The sequence below is a fragment of the Oncorhynchus gorbuscha genome, linkage group LG12 (assembly GCF_021184085.1).
Source record: "Oncorhynchus gorbuscha isolate QuinsamMale2020 ecotype Even-year linkage group LG12, OgorEven_v1.0, whole genome shotgun sequence".
Lineage (NCBI taxonomy): Eukaryota > Metazoa > Chordata > Actinopteri > Salmoniformes > Salmonidae > Oncorhynchus > Oncorhynchus gorbuscha.
In genome coordinates this window covers 17,278,909-17,300,574 of record NC_060184.1, presented here as the reverse complement: position 1 = coordinate 17,300,574, position 21,666 = coordinate 17,278,909, and the positions used below count along the sequence as shown (strand labels likewise).

At 43.7% G+C, this 21,666-nt stretch overlaps 1 protein-coding gene across 2 annotated transcripts in view; it reads left to right on the top strand.

Moving 5' to 3' along the window:
* LOC123990615 (rho guanine nucleotide exchange factor TIAM2-like) overlaps positions 1-21,666 on the top strand; it is a 77,160-nt gene that overhangs the window by 24,574 nt on the left and 30,920 nt on the right. For both annotated transcript variants that reach the window (XM_046291250.1, XM_046291249.1), the window contains exon 2: positions 20,942-21,120. The gene's annotated coding sequence lies outside the window, so the exon portion shown is untranslated. The remainder of the gene's footprint in view (positions 1-20,941; positions 21,121-21,666) is intronic.

Below are 21,666 nucleotides of genomic sequence, written 5' to 3'. Positions count from 1 at the left end.
ACTACATAAAACATACCCGCACAGGACGAGGTCACTTCCTGTGTCGGGGTAGGGCTATTTCCTCTCAGCTGGTCTCACCAATAGCAGGGCTCCATTCCTATCTGACTAGCAGGTTTCAGAAGGTCAAACATCCCGTCCACATGTGTTCCTGTGACGCTGTAGTACTGTAGTGTAAAACCTGGGAATGAACATCCAACTGAAGTTTCATCGGATAGCCTACAGCAGAGACTTCAGGAGAGCTATCAGACACAGTAAACACAGTGTCATACACATACAGTGCATTCAGAAAACATTCAGACCCTTTTCCGTTTTCCACATTTTGTTACGTATCCTAAAATGGATTCAGTAAATGTTCTCCATCATCAATCTACCCACAATATCCCATAATGACAAAGCAAAAACAGGTTTTTAGAAATGTTTGCTAATTTATTTCTACAACTTCATTGGAGTCCACCTGTGGTAAATTCAATTGATTGGACATGATTTGGAAAGGCACACACCTGTCTATATAAGGGACCACAGTTGACAGTGCATGTCAGAGCAAAAAGCTATGAGGTCGAAGGAATTGTCCGTAGAGCTCCAAGACAGGATTGTGTCGAGACATACAGTGCCTTGCGAAAGTATTCGGCCCCCTTGAACTTTGCAACCTTTTGCCACATTTCAGGCTTCAAACATAAAGATACAAAACTGTTTTTTTGTGAAGAATCAACAACAAGTGGGGCACAATCATGAAGTGGAACAACATTTATTGGATATTTCAAACTTTTTTAACAAAAACTGAAAAATTGGGCGTGCAAAATTATTTAGCCCCTTTACTTTCAGTGCAGCAAACTCTCTCCATAAGTTCAGTGAGGATCTCTGAATGATCCAATGTTGACCTAAATGACTAATGATGATAAATACAATCCACCTGTGTGTAATCAAGTCTCCGTATATATGCACCTGCACTGTGATAGTCTCAGAGGTCCGTTAAAAGCGCAGAGAGCATCATGAAGAACAAGGAACACACCAGGCAGGTCCGAGATACTGTTGTGAAGAAGTTTAAAGCCGAATTTGGATACAAAAAGATTTCCCAAGCTTTAAACATCCCAAGGAGCACTGTGCAAGCGATAATATTGAAATGGAAGGAGTATCAGACCACTGCAAATCTACCAAGACCTGGCCGTCCCTCTAAACTTTCAGCTCATACAAGGAGAAGACTGATCAGAGATGCAGCCAAGAGGCCCATGATCACTCTGGATGAACTGCAGAGATCTACAGCTGAGGCGGGACACTCTGTCCATAGGACAACAATCAGTCGTATATTGCACAAATCTGGCCTTTATGGAAGAGTGGCAAGAAGAAAGCCATTTCTTAAAGATATCCATAAAAATTGTCGTTTAAAGTTTGCCACAAGCCACCTGGGAGACACACCAAACATGTGGAAGAAGGTGCTCTGGTCAGATGAAACCAAAATTGAACTTTTTGGCAACAATGCAAAACGTTATGTTTGGCGTAAAAGCAACACAGCTCATCACCCTGAACACACCATCCCCACTGTCAAACATGGTGGTGGCAGCATCATGGTTTGGGCCTGCTTTTCTCCAGCAGGGACAGGGAAGATGGTTAAAATTGATGGGAAGATGGATGGAGCCAAATACAGGACCATTCTGGAAGAAAACCTGATGGACTCTGCAAAAGACCTGAGACTGAGACGGAGATTTGTCTTCCAACAAGACAATGATCCAAAACATAAAGCAAAATCTACAATGGAATGGTTCAAAAATAAACATATCCAGGTGTTAGAATGGCCAAGTCAAAGTCCAGACCTGAATCCAATCGAGAATCTGTGGAAAGAACTGAAAACTGCTGTTCACAAATGCTCTCCATCCAACCTCACTGAGCTCGAGCTGTTTTGCGGAAAGGGAAAATTTCAGGCTCTCGATGTACAAAACTGATAGAGACATACCACAAGCGACTTACAGCTGTAATCGCAGCAAAAGGTTGCGCTACAAAGTATTAACTTAAGGGGGCTGAATAATTTTGAACGCCCAATTTTTCAGTTTTTGATTTGTTAAAAAAGTTTGAAATATCCAATAAATGTCGTTCCACTTCATGATTGTGTCCCACTTGTTGTTGATTCTTCACAAAAAAATACAGTTTTATATCTTTATGTTTGAAGCCTGAAATGTGGCAAAAGGTCGCAAAGTTCAAGGGGGCCGAATACTTTCGCAAGGCACTGTAGCTCTCGGGAAGGGTACCAAAAGATATCTGCAGCATTGAAGGTCCCCTAGTACACAGTGGCCTCCATCATTCTTAAATGGAAGCAGTTTGGAACCACCAAGACTCTTCCTAGAGCTGGCACCCAGCCAAACTGAGCAATTGGGGGAGAAGGGCCTTGGTCAGGGAGGTGACCAAGAACCTGATGGTCATTATGACAGAGCTTCAAAGTTCCTCTGTGGAGATGGGAGAACCTTCCAGAAGGACAACAGGGAATATGGTTAGGATTGAGGGAAAAATGAACGGAGCAAAGTACGGAGAGATCCTTGATGAAAAACATTATTTCCAAATGCATTGTATTTCTGCTGCCTGCTTTGAGGAATACAAAGATTTCAAAATGTATTTCTAAGCTGTGTACTGATTACTGAAAAGTGCAGCAGCACTTCACAAAGTTCTCCTCTGACTTCAGTCTCTTCTAACAGGAATCAAGGTAAGACCCAAGTGCAGACTGTGAAGTAACAATGTTTCTTGTAACCATAGGGGCAGGCAAACGACAGGTCAAGGCAGGAAGGGGTCGTTAATCCAGAGCAGAGGCCAAGGTACAGGATGGCAGGCATGCTCAGGGTCAGGCAGAGGTCGGTAATCCAGAGGTGGAGCAAAGGTACAGTCAGGCGGGCGGGTACAGGGTCAGGTCAGGCAAAGGTCAAAAACCAGGAGGATGAGAAAAAGAGAGACTAGGGAAAACCAGGAGTTGAGACAAAATGCTGGTAGGCTTGAACAAACAAGACGAACTGGCAACAGACAGACAGAAAACACGGGTATAAATATAAATGGGGAAGATGGGTGACAGCTGGAGGGGGGTGGAGACAAGCACAAGGACAGGTAAAACAGATCAGGTTGTGACATCTTCTCTTGTTTGATGGGAACACTTCTCTCCTGGCTTACAGGAGAGGCCGCCGTTCCAGGGAGTGTGAATGTTCAGACATGGAGGGAGAGTCACAGAGCTGTGCTTACCAGGAACCACAGAGACTGAGTCCTAATTCTCCATCCTTTTCCAGAAGTGTGCACTTGCACGCTCCCCGTCATGGATATGATTGTTGTAAACATTGGCTGGAGTGAGTTTTTCCATTATTGTCAAATTCAAATGAGAAAGTGTGCAAGGTGGAGAATCAGGATGCAGAAGAGAAGTCAGGAGAGCCTCACTCCTCTCTTATGCAACCCTGAGAGAGGCTGAAGATCCAACACTGGGAGAGGCTGAAGAACCAACCCTGAGAGGCTGAAGATCCAACCCTGAGAGAGGCTGAAAATCCAACACTGAGAGAGGCTGAAGATCCAACACTGGGAGAGGCTGAAGAACCAACCCTGAGAGGCTGAAGATCCAACCCTGAGAGAGGCTGAAAATCCAACACTGAGAGAGGCTGAAGATCCAACACTGAGAGAGGCTGAAGATCCAACCCTGAGAGAGGCTGAAGATCCAACATTGGGAGAGGCTGAAGACCCAACCCTGAGAGAGGCTGAAAATCCAACAATGAGAGAGGCTGAAGTCCAACCCTGAGAGAGGCTGAAGATCCAACCCTGAGAGAGACTGAAGCTCCAACACTGAGCGAGGCTGAAGATCCAACATTGAGAGAGGCTGAAGATCCAACCCTGAGAGAGACTGAAGATCCAACCCTGAGAGTGGCTGAAGATCCAACACTGGGCGAGGCTGAAGTTCCAACATTGGGAGAGGCTGAAGATCCAACATTGGGAGAGGCTGGGGATCCAACCCTGAGAGTGGCTGAAGACCCAACATTGGGAGAGACTGGGGATCCAACATTGGGAGAGGCTAGGGGTTCCAACATTGGGAGAGGCTGGGGACCCAACACTGGGAGAGGCTGGGGATCCAACCCTGAGAGTGGCTGAAGATCCAACACTGGGCGAGGCTGAAGTTCCAACATTGGGAGAGACTGGGGATCCAACATTGGGAGAGGCTGGGGATCCAACACTGGGAGAGGCTGAAGATCCAACATTGGGAGAGACTGGGGATCCAACATTGGGAGAGGCTGGGGATCCAACCCTGAGAGTGGCTGAAGATCCAACATTGGGAGAGACTGGGGATCCAACATTGGGAGAGGCTAGGGGTTCCAACATTGGGAGAGGCTGGGGACCCAACACTGGGAGAGGCTGGGGATCCAACCCTGAGAGTGGCTGAAGATCCAACACTGGGCGAGGCTGAAGTTCCAACATTGGGAGAGGCTGAAGATCCAACATTGGGAGAGGCTGGGAGAGGGGATCCAACCCTGAGAGTGGCTGAAGATCCAACATTGGGAGAGACTGGGGATCCAACATTGGGAGAGGCTATTGGGGGGTTCCAACATTGGGGAGAGGCTGGGGACCCAACACTGGGAGAGGCTGGGGATCAACCCTGAGAGTGGCTGAAGATCCAACACTGGGCGAGGCTGAAGTTCCAACATTGGGAGAGACTGGGGATCCAACATTGGGAGAGGCTGGGGATCCAACACTGGGAGAGGCTGAAGATCCAACATTGGGAGAGACTGGGGATCCAACATTGGGAGAGGCTGGGGATCCAACCCTGAGAGTGGCTGAAGATCCAACATTGGGAGAGACTGGGGATCCAACATTGGGAGAGGCTAGGGGTTCCAACATTGGGAGAGGCTGGGGACCCAACACTGGGAGAGGCTGGGGATCCAACCCTGAGAGTGGCTGAAGATCCAACACTGGGCGAGGCTGAAGTTCCAACATTGGGAGAGGCTGAAGATCCAACATTGGGAGAGGCTGGGGATCCAACATTGGGAGAGGCTAGGGGTTCCAACATTGGGAGAGGCTGGGGACCCAACACTGGGAGAGGCTGGGGATTCAACCCTGAGAGTGGCTGAAGATCCAACACTGGGCGAGGCTGAAGTTCCAACATTGGGAGAGGCTGAAGATCCAACATTGGGAGAGGCCTGGGATCCAACCCTGAGAGTGGCTGAAGATCCAACATTGGGAGAGACTGGGGATCCAACATTGGGAGAGGCTAGGGGTTCCAACATTGGGAGAGGCTGGGGACCCAACACTGGGAGAGGCTGGGGATCCAACCCTGACGGTGGCTGAAGATCCAACACTGGGCGAGGCTGAAGTTCCAACATTGGGAGAGACTGGGGATCCAACATTGGGAGAGGCTGGGGATCCAACACTGGGAGAGGCTGAAGATCCAACATTGGGAGAGACTGGGGATCCAACATTGGGAGAGGCTGGGGATCCAACCCTGAGAGTGGCTGAAGATCCAACATTGGGAGAGACTGGGGATCCAACATTGGGAGAGGCTAGGGGTTCCAACATTGGGAGAGGCTGGGGACCCAACACTGGGAGAGGCTGGGGATCCAACCCTGAGAGTGGCTGAAGATCCAACACTGGGCGAGGCTGAAGTTCCAACATTGGGAGAGGCTGAAGATCCAACATTGGGAGAGGCTGGGGATCCAACCCTGAGAGTGGCTGAAGATCCAACATTGGGAGAGACTGGGGATCCAACATTGGGAGAGGCTAGGGGTTCCAACATTGGGAGAGGCTGGGGACCCAACACTGGGAGAGGCTGGGGATCCAACCCTGAGAGTGGCTGAAGATCCAACACTGGGCGAGGCTGAAGTTCCAACATTGGGAGAGACTGGGGATCCAACATTGGGAGAGGCTGGGGATCCAACACTGGGAGAGGCTGAAGATCCAACATTGGGAGAGACTGGGGATCCAACATTGGGAGAGGCTGGGGATCCAACCCTGAGAGTGGCTGAAGATCCAACACTGGGCGAGGCTGAAGATCCATCACTGGGAGAGGCTGAAGATCCGACACTGGGAGAGGCTGAAGATCCGACACTGGGAGAGGCTGGGGATCCAACATTGGGAGAGGCTGAAGATCCAACATTGGGAGAGGCTGAAGATCCAACACTGGGAGAGGCTGAAGATCCAACATTGGGAGAGGCTGGGGATCCAACCCTGAGAGTGGCTGAAGATCCAACATTGGGAGAGACTGGGGATCCAACATTGGGAGAGGCTAGGGGTTCCAACATTGGGAGAGGCTGGGGACCCAACACTGGGAGAGGCTGGGGATCCAACACTGGGTGAGGCTGGGGATCCAACACTGGGAGAGGCTGGAGATCCGGCCACACAAAATGGAAAACAATAAGGACTGGATCCAGAAAGGAGCAGGACACGATGACAAAACATAAACTGAGAGAGATACCACTGAACAGTGCTGATGGAGAAGAAATAAGAAGGAATGTGGGGGAGTGGGAAAAACTGACACACAGGGGAAAGATGTGTATCTGACTCACATACATTTGTTCATATACTTGTTCATACACATGCATGAACACACATACAGTACACACGCACCCCCCTTTCCAACCCTTGCATTTTTTATTTGGGTCAAGGAAGGTTCCCAGATATCCATTGTGGGAAGCAGCCTTTTGGGGGCCCTAAACATATTTCCTGCATTTTCCTACACATTGCCACGGGGCTTAGAGAAAATGTTGCAGTTTTAAAGCAAGTTTTCTGCAATTCTACTACAATTCTACATTTTGCCATGGGGCGGAGAGAAGAATTAGTCATTTTAAAGCTAATTTCCTGAAATTCTACACATTTTGCCATTATTTATGCAATGTCAATACAATATCTGAGCGAGTGACTAACAAAATCAATGTGGGGCCCCTGGGCACATGACCTTCGTGCCTGGTTGGTAATTTGGCCATGATTACTACTAAGTTTATATAGCTGGCTAGACTAACTTACCAATCACATTTTTGTTGTTGCTTACATGGGCTAATTGAGTGACTGTCAGTGACTGACATAACAAGAGGAAAACTAATGATGCACAACCACATGTCGGCCCTGGTCAAAAGTAGTACACTCCATACATTGGAAGAAAAAAAGATAGCGATTCAACATACAATTGTAAGGCAACCAGCTGCAATAGGATTGTGTGTTCACTCAACAAAAATGTTCTTGGGCAAACTCACAACAAAAAGTTTGCGTGTGAACATTTTGTTGAGCAAACTCACAATCCTATTGCAGCTGGCTGCCTTACAATTGTATGTTGAATCAACATTATTATTCGTTTTTTTCTATAGTGATGGCTGTCTGTCTCCCTGTTCCTCTCACAGGGGAATATGCCTCTGCTGGGGTTAGGGAGATGGATGAGTACCCTGGGAGACCAGAAAGAGCAGAATAAGAACAACTGTGCCATTCGTGGACATTGTCCACATTAAGAGAAAATTAGTTTGAGGGTGGATTTTTAAGTGATGCATGGAGGCTATAAATATATGCGTATGTCTATGTTTGTAAACAAGCAGAGGAACCTTTTGTGCTCTGAAGTGTGGGTATTCCCGGAAATGTGTGTGTGTGTGTGTGTGTGTGTGTGTGTGTGTGTGTGTGTGTGTGTGTGTGTGTGTGTGTGTGTGTGTGTGTGTGTGTGTGTGTGTGTGTGTGTGTGTGTGTGTGTGTGTGTGTGTGTGTGTGTGTGTGTGTGTGTGTGTGTGTGTGTATATATATATATATATGCCTGTATACCTTTGTGCGTGCCTGTGTGTGTAAGCACCGTGTTTGAGGGCTGGTGGTGAGGGGGCTGAATCAGAGGGGGCAAGCAATGGGAATTATCTTGTGGGGGAACAGGGAGTAGACGAGACTGGAGAGCATAAAGGTAGGACTATTAGATCGGTAATGAAACGCAGCTGTGGACCAGTCAGGCCCATAAAGACATGAGGAAACAAAAAGCCATGTTCTTGGACTCTCAGAAGAAAGGGGAGGCCTGGGAATGGGAATGGGAATGGGAATGGGAATGGGAATGGGAAAAGCCTGTTTATGATGCAATAATGCTGCAGAGGACACTGGATTCGTGTAACAGAGCAGCCACTGTAGGTGCCGTTCCTGTCCCTCCTGCACAACACCTTCCACGCACAAAGCAATGTTAGTTAGCTAGCCACCAATCTACTTTTGAGTAAGAATGGAGATAGGCGATGTATTCTGAGAGCACTTCAAGAGAAAGCAAAAGAGCTTGTGTCATCATTCTGACACTTGGCAGAATGAAATGATAAGATATGAAAAGATGACGTGCTTCCCTGGGTAAAGCTCTCCCAATGCACATTGAGGAATAGAACAATTAACATGTTTCATGGGGTCAACTTTACACTTATTTCAGAGATGGAAACAAACCTGGCCCATCTGTGGTCTGGTCTGTGTAAGCGGCTGCCTTGTTTAGAGGGGGTTACAGCGCTGCGGCTGGACGAGATTTAATAATGTTCTAACTCCATGCGCACACTCAAAAAGAAAGAAGGGATACTGGTGTGTTGGGTTGGGTAAGGGTTTGCAATGGACCGACATTATCCCAAATGGAACATTGATAAGATCAAATTTACTGTGAAATGGCATCGCTGAGAGACCCTAATGGAAGCCACGAGTTTCCAGTGTGGCTGGAGGATGGGGACCGCAGTGCGTATCGCAGGCTGTTTTTTCCAGCCCAGTCAGGAAAAAAACATTACCCCTTACCCAAACCCCCCTATACTCTAGTTCCCTTCTCTTCTCCCATCAGCTTTCAACATACTCACTGGGCCCAGTGGGGGAGACCATGGAGACAGAGGACGACCTAAATTACAGCTGTGGGTAACACAGTAATCCACATTATCATGAGGTATTCGCTGCTGATTTCCTCTTTGGACTCAATGTATATTTTTTATTTTTTATTTTATTTCACCTTTATTTAACCAGGTAGGCTAGTTGAGAACAGGTTCTCATTTGCAACTGCGACCTGGCCAAGATAAAGCATAGCAGTGTGAACAGGCAACACAGAGTTACACATGGAGTAAACAATTAACAAGTCAATAACACAGTAGAAAAAAAGGGGAGTCTATATACAATGTGTGCAAAAGGCATGAGGAGGTAGGCGAATAATTACAATATTGCAGATTAACACTGGAGTGATAAATGATCAGATGATCATGTACAGGTAGAGATATTGGTGTGCAAAAGAGCAGAAAAGTAAATAAATAAAAACTGTGGGGATGAGGTAGGTGAAAATGGGTGTGCTGTTTACCAATAGATTATGTACAGCTGCAGCGATCGGTTAGCTGCTCAGCTAGCTGATGTTTGAACTTCGGCGATTTTTGCAATTCGTTCCAGTCACAGGCAGCAGAGTACTGGAACGAAAGGCGGTCGAATGAGGTGTTGGCTTTAGGGATGATCAATGAGATACACCTGCTGGAGAGCGTGCTATGGATGGGTGTTGCCATCGTGACCAGTGAGCTGAGAAAAGGCGGTGCTTTGCCTAGCATGGCCTTGTAGATGACCTGGAGCCAGTGGGTCTGGCGACGAATATGTAGCGAGAGCCAGCCGACTAGAGCATACAAGTCGCAGTGCTGGGTAGTATAAGGTGCTTTAGTGACAAAACGGATGGCACTGTGATAAACTGCATCCAGTTTGCTGAGTAGAGTGTTGGAAGCAATTTTGTAGATGACGTCGCCGAAGTCGAGGATCGGTAGGATATTCAGTTTTACTAGGGTAAGCTTGGCAGCGTGAGTGAAGGAGGCTTTGTTGCGGAATAGAAAGCCGATTCTTGATTTGATTTTCGATTGGAGATGTTTGATATGGGTCTGGAAGGAGAGTTTGCAGTCTAGCCAGACACCTAGGTACTTATAGGTGTCCACATATTCAAGGTCGCAACCATCCAGTGTGGTGATGCTAGTCGGGCATGCGGGTGCAGGCAGCGATCGGTTGAAAAGCATGCATTTGGTTTTACTAGCGTTTAAGAGCAGTTGGAGGCCACGGAAGGAGTGTTGTATGGCATTGAAGCTCGATTGGAGGTTAGATAGCACAGTGTCCAATGACGGGCCGAATGTGTATACAATGGTGTCGTCTGCGTAGAGGTGGATCAGGGAATCGCCCGCAGCAAGAGCAACATCATTGATATATACAGAGAAAAGAGTCGGCCCGAGAATTGAACCCTGTGGCACCCCCATATGGTTCAAACGCATTAAGAAGGAAAGAAATTCCACAAATTAACAAGGCACACCTGTTCATTTAAATGCATTCCAGGTGACTACCTAATGAAACTGGTTGAGAGAATGCCAACAGTGTCCAAAGCTGTCAGTCTTCAAGGCAAAGGGTGGCTACTTTGAAGAATGTAAAATACTTTTTGAGGTACAACCTGTTTCCATATGTGTTATCTCATAGTTTTGATGTCTTTACTATTATGTAGAAAATAGTAAGAATAAAGAAAAACCCTTGAATGAGTAGGTGTTTTCAAACTTTTGACTGGTACTGATTATACGAGACAGATGTCTGGCCTGGCAATCAATGTCTATGTTTTGGAAATGCAGATCATCTAAGAGTGCTGTAGACATAGACTTTACGTCTCATAGTCGAGAGAGGATGCATATTATGAACTGTGTAGCTACCGACTGCACGACAACATAGCTTGAAGCACTCCATTATGAGCAGCAAGTTTAACAGAATCTCTGGCTGTAAAAAAAAATGTTTAAGTATTAGGATCCCCATTAGCTAACGCAGTAACGCAAGTTAATCTTCCTGGTGTCCAACACCAATTAACAAGACATTACAAACAACCACAAATCAAGACTTAACAAACATTCAACAAGTAGACAATACAGACAATTAAAATGACAGGAAACACATTTAACATTCAGTTGATGCTTTCTATTTCCTGTCCCGTCATATGGTCTATCACATTAGATGTTCTGTCTATTTCCTGTCCAGTCATATGGTCTATCACATTAGATGTTCTTTCTATTTCCTGTCCAGACATATGGTCTATCACATTAGATGTTCTTTCTATTTCCTGTCCAGTCATATGGTCTATCGCATTAGATGTTCTTTCTATTTCCTGTCCAGTCATATGGTCTATCGCATTAGATATGGTCCTTCTGTAGCTCAGTTTAGAGCCTGTCCAGTGGGTCATATGTAGAATCTATCACATTAGCTAAATGGCATATATTATTATTATTATTATTATGTTCTTTCTATTTCCTGTCCAGTCATATGGTCTATCACATTAGATGTTCTTTCTATTTCCTGTCCAGTCATATGGTCTATCACATTAGATGTTCTTTCTATTTCCTGTCCAGTCATATGGTCTATCACATTAGATGTTCTTTCTATTTCCTGTCCAGTCATATGGTCTATCACATTAGATGTTCTTTCTATTTCTTGTCCAGTCATATGGTCTATCACATTAGATGGTCTGTCTATTTCCTGTCAAGTCATATGGTCTATCACATTAGATGTTCTTTCTATTTCCTGTCTAGTCATATGATCTATCACATTAGATGTTCTTTCTATTTCCTGTCCAGTCATATGGTCTATCACATTAGATGTTCTTTCTATTTCCTGTCCAGTCATATGGTCTATCACATTAGATGTTCTGTCTATTTCCTGTCCAGTCATATGGTCTATCACATTAGATGTTCTTTCTATTTCCTGTCCAGTCATATGGTCTATCACATTAGATGTTCTTTCTATTTCCTGTCCAGTCATATGGTCTATCACATTAGATGTTCTTTCTATTTCTGTCCAGTCATATGGTTTCCTGTCCAGTCATATGGTCTATCACATTAGATGTTCTTTCTATTTCCTGTCCAGTCATATGGTCTATCTCATTAGATGTTCTTTCTATTTCCTGTCCAGTCATATGGTCTATCACATTAGATGTTCTTTCTATTTCCTGTCCAGTCATATGGTCTATCACATTTTTTTCTTGAAGGTGGATTTACTTGTTGCCTGAGAAATATGGATGGGTAAAGAGTTCCATTCAGCAATGGCTCTATATAAAACTGTATATTTAAGGCTATTTGTCCTTGGCTTGGGTTGTCTTAGCTGCCCTGAATATGCCTGTCTGGTTTGGTGGTTATGCGTGTTGCTAGTATGTACTACCTTGCCTGAAAAACACTGTGTTTTAAAATATATATATAACATGCCTAAATACAATCAGAAGACTGGATAGTAATTTGTTTTCAACGTGAAGCCATGAGAGATTCTGATGCATTTGAATAATATTCAGCTTTTTATACATCTTTCTTTGCTGCAGATTATCATAAGTACTCTAAGTGTGATAGGACCAGGGATTGAATTACCTGATTCAGAGTGCTAGATGTTACATACTCTGAACCTTTTCTTGTAACAGCAATTCCCTTACCCATCTTAACAATATTACCTATGTGTTCGGACCATGATAAAGCTGAGTGCGACATGACGCCTAGTAGATTCGTTTTCTTCACTTGCTCTACATGCTATCTATTCATCGACAAATTCAATTGGGTATCATCAGCAAGCATAACTTGAAACAAATACAATACATTTAGTTTTAGAAATGTTCAACACCTATTTGTTCATATCAGTTCTTAGTTCACTACTCAGTACATCTGTTTGCTCATTACGTTCTGATGCTGCGCTATACATTGTAGAGTCATCAGCATGCATTACCACTCTTACTTTGTTCATGACTGAAGGTAAATCATTAGTAAAGCTAGAGTAGAGAAGTGGGCCTAGGCAGCCTCCTTGAGGAACACCACAGTGGGTATCTTTACTGTTTGAAAAACTGCCATTAAAGGACACATTTAGCCTTTTCCTGGATAGATGGCTTTCCATCCAGTACAGAGCTGCGACTTAGAATCCTAACATTTGAGTTGACCTAGGAACAGTTCATGATCAATTACATCAAAAGCAGCCCTGACATCTAGCAACACAGCACCAACTAACTTCCTGTCATCCATTCTCTTTAACCAATCATCTGTCGTTTTTTCTAAAGCCGTACTCCTAGAATGCCAGATGTATCTTCTACTTTTTTGGCATAATAACGTTGAATCATTGCATTTCTCAGCTCATCATCAATCCATGGGGCATCGTTTTGACCTCACAGTGTATTTTCTTAAAGGGGCGTGCTTATCAGCTATACTCAGAAATAATTTCATAAACAAACTTAGTGACATTTCAGGATCATCCTTACACACTTCTAACCACATTCTTAATCTCACCCACAAGGCTTCAATCAGAGTCCTGCTTGAACCCTCTGTAGGACCATCGGTAGCTTGTTTTCCTAATGAAGCAACCAAGTTATGATCACCACAACCTAGTGCCACTGATACAGCTTTAGAACAATCTTCAGCCATGTTAGTAAAAATGTGATCGATACAAGTTGATGATGTGATACCGGACTGTCGCACATTAAAGGGTAAACTGTTCAAGTGAGAAATAAATTGTGTATGACTAATTCATATTCAGGTCTTTTAAAGTCTGGCTCTTTGTTGCTGTCAGAGAGTCCCCACTGGGCTAATGCCAGCCCCTGAAATGACTTGAAACACAAACACTTTGCTCAGCTTTATCCACAGCCATTTGCTTTTCCCTGACGTGTGAAAAAAAAACAAGATGGCGTTTTGCCAAGAACAATATTTGCCTTGTTTAATTTGGGTTAAGGTATGCTGCTCAGACAGCACCCTTCCCTTCCTCTCCATGTTGACTTTCAGCATCATATACTCTATGACGCTCAATGGGTTCTTCCGTTCCCAAAATGTGGGCTTTCACCTACCTCGAGCCAGTCACGTGTTTTTGGCATAGCCAGCACAAAAGAGCAGCGCTCCACTCCAATCTCAATTTCTATCAACATTGGGTAGAACATAGTGTACTGTCCATGATGTTAACAACAAGATAATGATCAACCACTGTTCTTTTATCAAGATGATTCCCAAAGAGAAATGTATAGATTAATATTACCACCCCAATCAGATTTTTTTTTTTAATCAAAGCATTTATTTAAAACTATTATTTTCAATGTCTGACCTCTTCGAGATCAACAGTAAACTCTTTATTATGAATCAAATGTGAACCCAATTATGTTTATTGGCCAGGAGCATTTTAATAGTTGAATAGTTCGGTCTGCCATAATTGAATTTTAGATGAGTGAAATAAGATTGTATCAGGGCTGTTCTCGTGCCTTATAATGCCATATGTATATAGGGTCTCCATTGTGGGATTACAAGGCCTCTTCATCCTCGGTACACCCAGTCCTAATGTTGTGCGCGAGACTGCTTAGCGAAAAACAACAAAACCCAGGACAGCTAAGCCTATATCGCATTCTTCCATCGTGAAAAAGTGCCGGCTTGCATGAGAAAATAGGAGATAATTAGGTAGAAAATCCACCGCACATTCCGCATGGCAGCAGTTCAGCCAGCTGAACACAGAGGGCCCTTCTTCTGCACTGGAACCACAAAGACATCAAGGCAGTTTACCACTGGATCTGGGCTGGATGAGGCTGCTGGGCTGCGTGCCTGTGATGACTACCTAGTGGAAAAATGAACCCATTATCCTGGGACTACACCTCTTGATGCATCTTATCCTCTTCACATGTACCACTCAAAGTCATCTCTGACTGAGAAGGAGCTCTTAGGAGCTCTCACGTAGGAGAACTTCAAGAACATATAAAGGATTTGGTCCCACACTGAAAATGTTCTGAAAGTGTTGCTACCATGAGACGCTCTGATCACCTCTACAACTCTTGTTACATTTTTTAAATAGAATGTTGTCTCATGTGCAGAGACCAGGCTGCTACTGTAAGTGAGGCTTCACTACTGTTCATGAGGAGCGGTGCACGCTGCTAACTCAGTCAGCAAACATTGGCAACAAGAGGCTAGTATGGAGAAGCAACATAAACTGTACACGGTCCAAAACCCACCTGCTCAGTCTAACAATAGTCCTGGTGAAAACTCAGGTGACACTCCTTTAAAATAGTTACTTACTGACTGTAACAAAGAATACCAATGCATTTATATTCCAGTTAAAAGGTGACGGTTAATCCATTTCATTATTTCACTGTTGGGGAATAATCTTTGATTCAACTCGTGACTGAACTGGCACTCACAGACCTCTGTTTGTTATTTCAAACCTCTCCCAGCCACGTCTCTAGTCATTCATTCTACTGCTGACAAAAGCACCTGAGGCCTCATTTATAACAGTTGCGTAAAATTTATACTAAATATCTGCGCGTGCCATTTCTGAAAAGACTGTTCACGCACAAAAATATTAAGATTTGACAATTACGTCCTTAATTGCTGTATACTTCAGAAGTATTGGAATTATGCCAAGACAGTATCTAAAATAAATAACAATGGTGAACTTATTCAAATGTCTTTGGAGGTGTTGACAGAATGTTTTCTTTTGCAGTACCATTTGCTGTAAACTATCTGACCGCTTCTGAAATACAAAAACTATTGTAAATTGTTGTGCACATGTAGACAGTTTGAATTCAATAATGTTTTGTATTTACTGTTTTCCCGAACCTAAATATGCAACATTGCCTGCGAATTCTGAAACTGCAATTCTCTAAAGGCGCTGAAACACTCGAAGTGGCCCGAGACATGAATCTCGGAGGAGCACTGTACTACTTATAATACTTATTCACTAGAGTAGGCTATACTTACAGTGGTAGTCTACACACTTCACTGCAAAATATCAACTGTCTGTTCACCTGTTAAATTCTACTGTATATTATGAACCATCCTCCCGTTCTCAGAGCAAGGAGAGCAAAAAGTAGAAATTATAATAGCCTATCTAATAGGCCCAATTAAATGAGAGATTAATAGCCTATCTAATAGGCCCAATTAAATGAGAGATTAATAGCCTATCTAATAGGCCCAATTAAATGAGAGATTAATAGCCTATCTAATAGGCCCAATTAAATGAGAGATTAATAGCCTATCTAATAGGCCCAATTAAATGAGAGATTAATAGCCTATCTAATAGGCCCAATTAAATGAGAGATTAATAGCCTATCTAATAGGCCCAATTAAATGAGAGATTAATAGCCTATCTAATAGGCCCAATTAAATGAGAGATTAATAGCCTATCTAATAGGCCCAATTAAATGAGAGATTAATGCAAATGATGATTAGAATGAACAGCAGAGGAACCGATGCGAGAGATGAGAGAGGGAGGGGGAGAGAGAGGGATCAGCCTATCTAATAGGCCCAATTAAATGAGAGATTAATAGCCTATCTAATAGGCCAAACTAAATGAGAGATTAATAGCCTATCTAATAGGCCCAATTAAATGAGAGATTAATAGCCTATCTAATAGGCCCAATTAAATGAGAGATTAATAGCCTATCTAATAGGCCCAATTAAATGAGAGATTAATAGCCTATCTAATAGGCCCAATTAAATGAGAGATTAATAGCCTATCTAATAGGCCCAATTAAATGAGAGATTAATAGCCTATCTAATAGGCCCAATTAAATGAGAGATTAATAGCCTATCTAATAGGCCCAATTAAATGAGAGATTAATAGCCTATCTAATAGGCCCAATTAAATGAGAGATTAATAGCCTATCTAATAGGCCCAATTAAATGAGAGATTAATAGCCTATCTAATAGGCCAAATTAAATGAGAGATTAATAGCCTATCTAATAGGCCCAATTAAATGAGAGATTAATAGCCTATCTAATAGGCCAAATTGAATGAGATGCGCATGGTAATTTGTTTATGGCTACTTCGGGAATATGAACTCATCATGGCCATAAATGGTGATTAATTTATTCTGCAATGGTTATGGTGTACACTGAGTATACAAAACATTAAGAACACCTGCTCTTTCCCTGACATTACATTTACATTTACATTTAAGTCATTTAGCAGACGCTCTTATCCAGAGCGACTTACAAATTGGTGCATTCACCTTATGACATCCAGTGGAACAGTCACTTTACAATAGTGCATCTAAATCTTAAAGGGGGGTGAGAAGGATTACTTATCCTATCCTAGGTATTCCTTAAAGAGGTGGGGTTTCAGGTGTCTCCGGAAGGTGGTGATTGACTCCGCTGTCCTGGCGTCGTGAGGGAGTTTGTTCCACCATTGAGCGGGAACTGTACTTCCTCAGTGGTAGGGAGGCGAGCAGGCCACCTGACATATACTGACCAGGTGAATCTAGGTGAAAGCTTATTGATGCCACTTACTAAATCCACTTCAAGTAGTGTAGATGAAGGGGAGGAGCCTGGTTAAAGAATGATTTTTATCAACTCTACATACACTGTATTATTTTAAACAACTTTCTGATAGTTTATTTAATCATTTTGCATTGTTCTGTGAACGTGTCCGTTTACAATGAATAATTCCATTCTCAGTCTGATGATTCATATGTACTGTAGTCATAAAGTAAGCTTCAGATTGTGTGTTATTACAATATTAGCTCATTGCAGTAGATTTTTAGTTTGGAGTTCTCGGCTGCAGCAGATGGGTTCTAACGACATAAAGTTGATGAAGAGAAGAGTCTGTGCCAGGTTTTAACGTCCATTTGGAACGCTGCCAGGTTGCTCTCTGTCTGTGCCAGGTTTTAACGTCCATTTGGAACGCTGCCAGGTTGTTCTCTGTCTGTGCCAGGTTTTAACGTCCATTTGGAACGCTGCCAGGTTGCTCTCTGTCTGTGCCAGGTTTTAACGTCCATTTGGAACGCTGCCAGGTTGCTCTCTGTCTGTGCCAGGTTTTAACGTCCATTTGGAACGCTGACAGGTTGCTCTCTGTCTGTGCCAGGTTTTAACGTCCATTTGGAACGCTGCCAGGTTGTTCTCTGTCTGTGCCAGGTTTTAACGTCCATTTGGAACGCTGACAGGTTGTTCTCTGTCTGTGCCAGGTTTTAACGTCCATTTGGAACGCTGCCAGGTTGTTCTCTGTCTGTGCCAGGTTTTAACGTCCATTTGGAACGCTGACAGGTTGTTCTCTGTCTGTGCCAGGTTTTAACGTCCATTTGGAACGCTGACAGGTTGTTCTCTGTCTGTGCCAGGTTTTAACGTCCATTTGGAACGCTGCCAGGTTGTTCTCTGTCTGTGCCAGCTCTCCATCCCCTCAAATGTTATTTGTCACATGCGCCGAATACAACAGGTGTTGACCTTACAGTGAAGTGCTTACTTACAAGCCCTTTAACCAAAAATGCAGTTTTAAGAAAAATATGTGTTAAGAAAGTATTTACTAAATTAAACTGAAGTAAAACATAAATAAAAATCAAATAGAAATAAAGAAAATATACAAAGTAAAAAATATTTTTTTTAATTGAAAAATATATATATTTTTTAGTTAAAATAAATAACAATAGAAATAGCACAAATAATTTAATCTGTTGGAGTGGTATGCAAATTGGAGTGGGTCTAGGGTTTCTGGGATAGTGTTGTTGACGTGAGTCATGACCAGTCTTTCAAAGCACTTACATTTACATTTACATTTAAGTCATTTAGCAGACGCTCTTATCCAGAGCGACTTACAAATGAGTGCTATAGGTCAGTAGTCATTTGGGCAGCTTACCTTGGTGTTCTTGGGCACAGGAACTATGGTGGTCTGCTTGAAACATGTTGGTATTACAGACTTGGTCAGGGACAGGTTGAAAATGTCAGTGAAGACACTTTCCAGTTGGTCAGCGCATGCTTGGAGTACACGTCCTGGTAATCCGTCTGGCCCTGCAGCCTTGTGAATGTTGACCTGCTTAAAGGTCTTACTCTCATCGGCTACGGAGAGCTTAATCACACAGTCGTCTGGAACAGCTGGTGCTCTCGTGCATGCTTCATTGTTACTTTCCTCGAAGCGAGCATAGAAGTCATTTAGCCCGTCTGGTAGGCTTGTGTCACTGGGCAGCTCGCAGCTGTGCTTCCCTTTGTAGTCCTTAATATTTTGCAAGCCCTGCCACATCCGACGAGTGTCGGAGCCGGTGTAGTACGATTCAATCTTAGTCCTGTGTTGACATTTTGACTGTTTGATGGCTTGTCTGAGGTCGTAGTGCGATTTATTATAAGCGTATTAGTGTCCCTCTCCTTGAAAGTGGTAGCTCTAGCCTTTATCTCAGTGTGGATGTTGCCTGTAATCCATGGCTTCTGGTTGGGATATGTACGTACGGTCAGTGTGAGGACGACATCATCGATGCACTTATTAATTAAGCCAGTGACTGATGTGGTACTCATCAATGTTATTGGATGAATCCTGGAACATATAATAGTCCTATAGCTTAGCATCCGCTTCATCGAACCACTTCCGTACTGAGCGCGTCACTGGTACTTTCTGTATGAGTTTTTGATTGTAAGCAGGAATCAGGAGGATAGTTATGGTCAGATTTGCCAAATGTGGAAAGGGAGAGCTTTGTATGTGTTTCTGTGTGCGGAGTAAAGGTGATCTAGAGTTTTTGCCTCTAGTTGCACAGGTGACATGCTGGTAAAAAAATGTGAAAAGACAGATTTCAGTTCCCTTGCAATAAAATCACTGGCCACTTGGTGCTCCACGTCTGGATGTGCATTTCCATGTGTGTTTATGGTCCTATACAGCTCATTGAGTGTGGTCTTAATATCAGCATCGGTTTGTGGTTGTAAATAGACAGCTATGAAACATTTGGATGAAAACTCTCTTGGTAAATAGTATGGTCTGCAGCTTATCAATATGGCCGTTGTGGAGTTCTGCACCAAGGGCTCATTGTGATTGAAGAATGCCAGGATCAAGGGTGACATAGGGGTGATGGGGCTTCCCTTGCAAGGGAGCAGGTGGCCTATAGGAGAGGCACAACAAAAGTGTTGACCGCCACCTGCTTGCACCTTTAACCATTCATGGCCTCCTTGTCTGCAGCGCAAGCCGACAACTGTGTCACAAAGCGCCGGTTCCACAGTCCTGCCCACTGCACAGGCCCATAGTCTAGGGTCCCAGCCAAGTGGCAGACCATTGACTGGCTGAAAGCGCAGCCCATCAGAATTTTAACACAGACAGCGAGTGCCGAATACAATCTGTCCCTCTGCTGCTCTGAATGACAGATGTGATAATGACTTTGCTGTTCTTATGTCCTCCTCAACATTCTAGAATGTAGCCTAATGACTGGAGTCAACCAGTTACTATTTTCTCTGCCATCAGACTAGGCGTTCAAAGTTTCCTGATCGTTGCTTCCTGTTGGGTGTAATTGAAGGAGTCAAAGGTTGTGGATGTGTTTAGGGTCAGCAGTGTGATGTATTCTCACCCTGCTTTGTGTAACCAAGGGCTCTGTCCTCCTCCTCTCCTTCTCTCCTCTCCTCCTCAGCATGAATGAGGCCAGGACAGGACAGGCATAGTGCTGCTATAGTTTACTGATGGAACACGGTGCACCTTAGGCCACTCCGACCTCTGACCCCTCTCTGTCTCTCTCAGGAAATGAGAACTCTGGACAATACTCTGAGGGTTTATCTGTTTCAGGAAACACGGGTTGATGTCATTGTATTTCAAAATGTCTGTAATTGTTTTACCTTATAGATATGTTCTCTTTCATCCTTTTTGGCTTGATCTTGAGCTGTTGGGGGATTTCTAACTTGTGTTATTAAAAAAAAAGTTTAAATCTGACTTAGAGACGTTGCTCACGGTGATGTTGAAATAGCCTTGTCTGATAACTTAAACTGAACGATCTTAGAGTCGAGGGTTTCTGTTTTTAAAAAGGAAAGGAAATTGCTCGGAATTCCTGAGAACCAAAATAAACAGGCGACAGAATGAAGTCCGCTTTTAAAAAGTCTGTTCAGCAGCTCAGTAGCAGTACGTCATGGAAGGAGGCTGAGTGGAGTGGGGGGGAGGGGGGGTGGGGGGGAGTGGCCAAGCCAAGGAACAAGGGGTGTTTAGATTTAGAGTGGGGGTTGCAAAGGGGGTCCTCCTAACCACAGTGGGCTCACATACAAGGCAGACTGTGTGTGTGGAGCTAACTGAAGTCCCTCCCTCCTCTGTTTCCCTACAGATGAGCTGGAGACAGAGAGAGAGATAGAGAGAGCAAGCGAGTGAGCAGCTGTGTGTGTGAGTGTGAGAGAGGTGCTGAGTTCTGAAGAGCTCACACAACAGGACAGAGCCCAGCTAGCGCTGCTGAGACGGACTATGCAGAATAGTGTCTGAGTTTGTCCTGAGGATAGACACCAAGAGGTAAGATAACTTTACAGCTGGTGTGTGTATACTGTAGTTTGTTGTTTTTATGTGCTTTTGTTTTAATTTAACCTCGTGATTTAATTTAGTTTTATTAAAATGTATGTGATTTCATTTGATTTAATTGAACCTTTTTTTTAACCATTTAACTATTTGTCAGACGGCAGTCAAGCATCGATCATCATGTCACCAGAATAACACCTTCAATATTTATTGGAAAGGAGCATCAAGCTCATCACCGTACACTTTCACCACCCTGTGAAGTTCATCATAACTTATTCCATTTGTTGCCAAATAAACTGCATGTTTTTCTGAGTCGTAGTGGGAGGACCACACACCATATCATCGCTTGACTTTGATATGATGGTTATTATATCAATATTTGCGTAAAAAGTCATTTCCACCACCATTTCCTGCATAATTCATTTTAGCGACACAAAAAGACCCCGCCAAGTCGAACGAACAAATTCCTGTTTCCACCACAGCTGACATGATTTTTTTATTTTATACGATATGACTTTACTGTGGATGAAAGTGTGATTATTG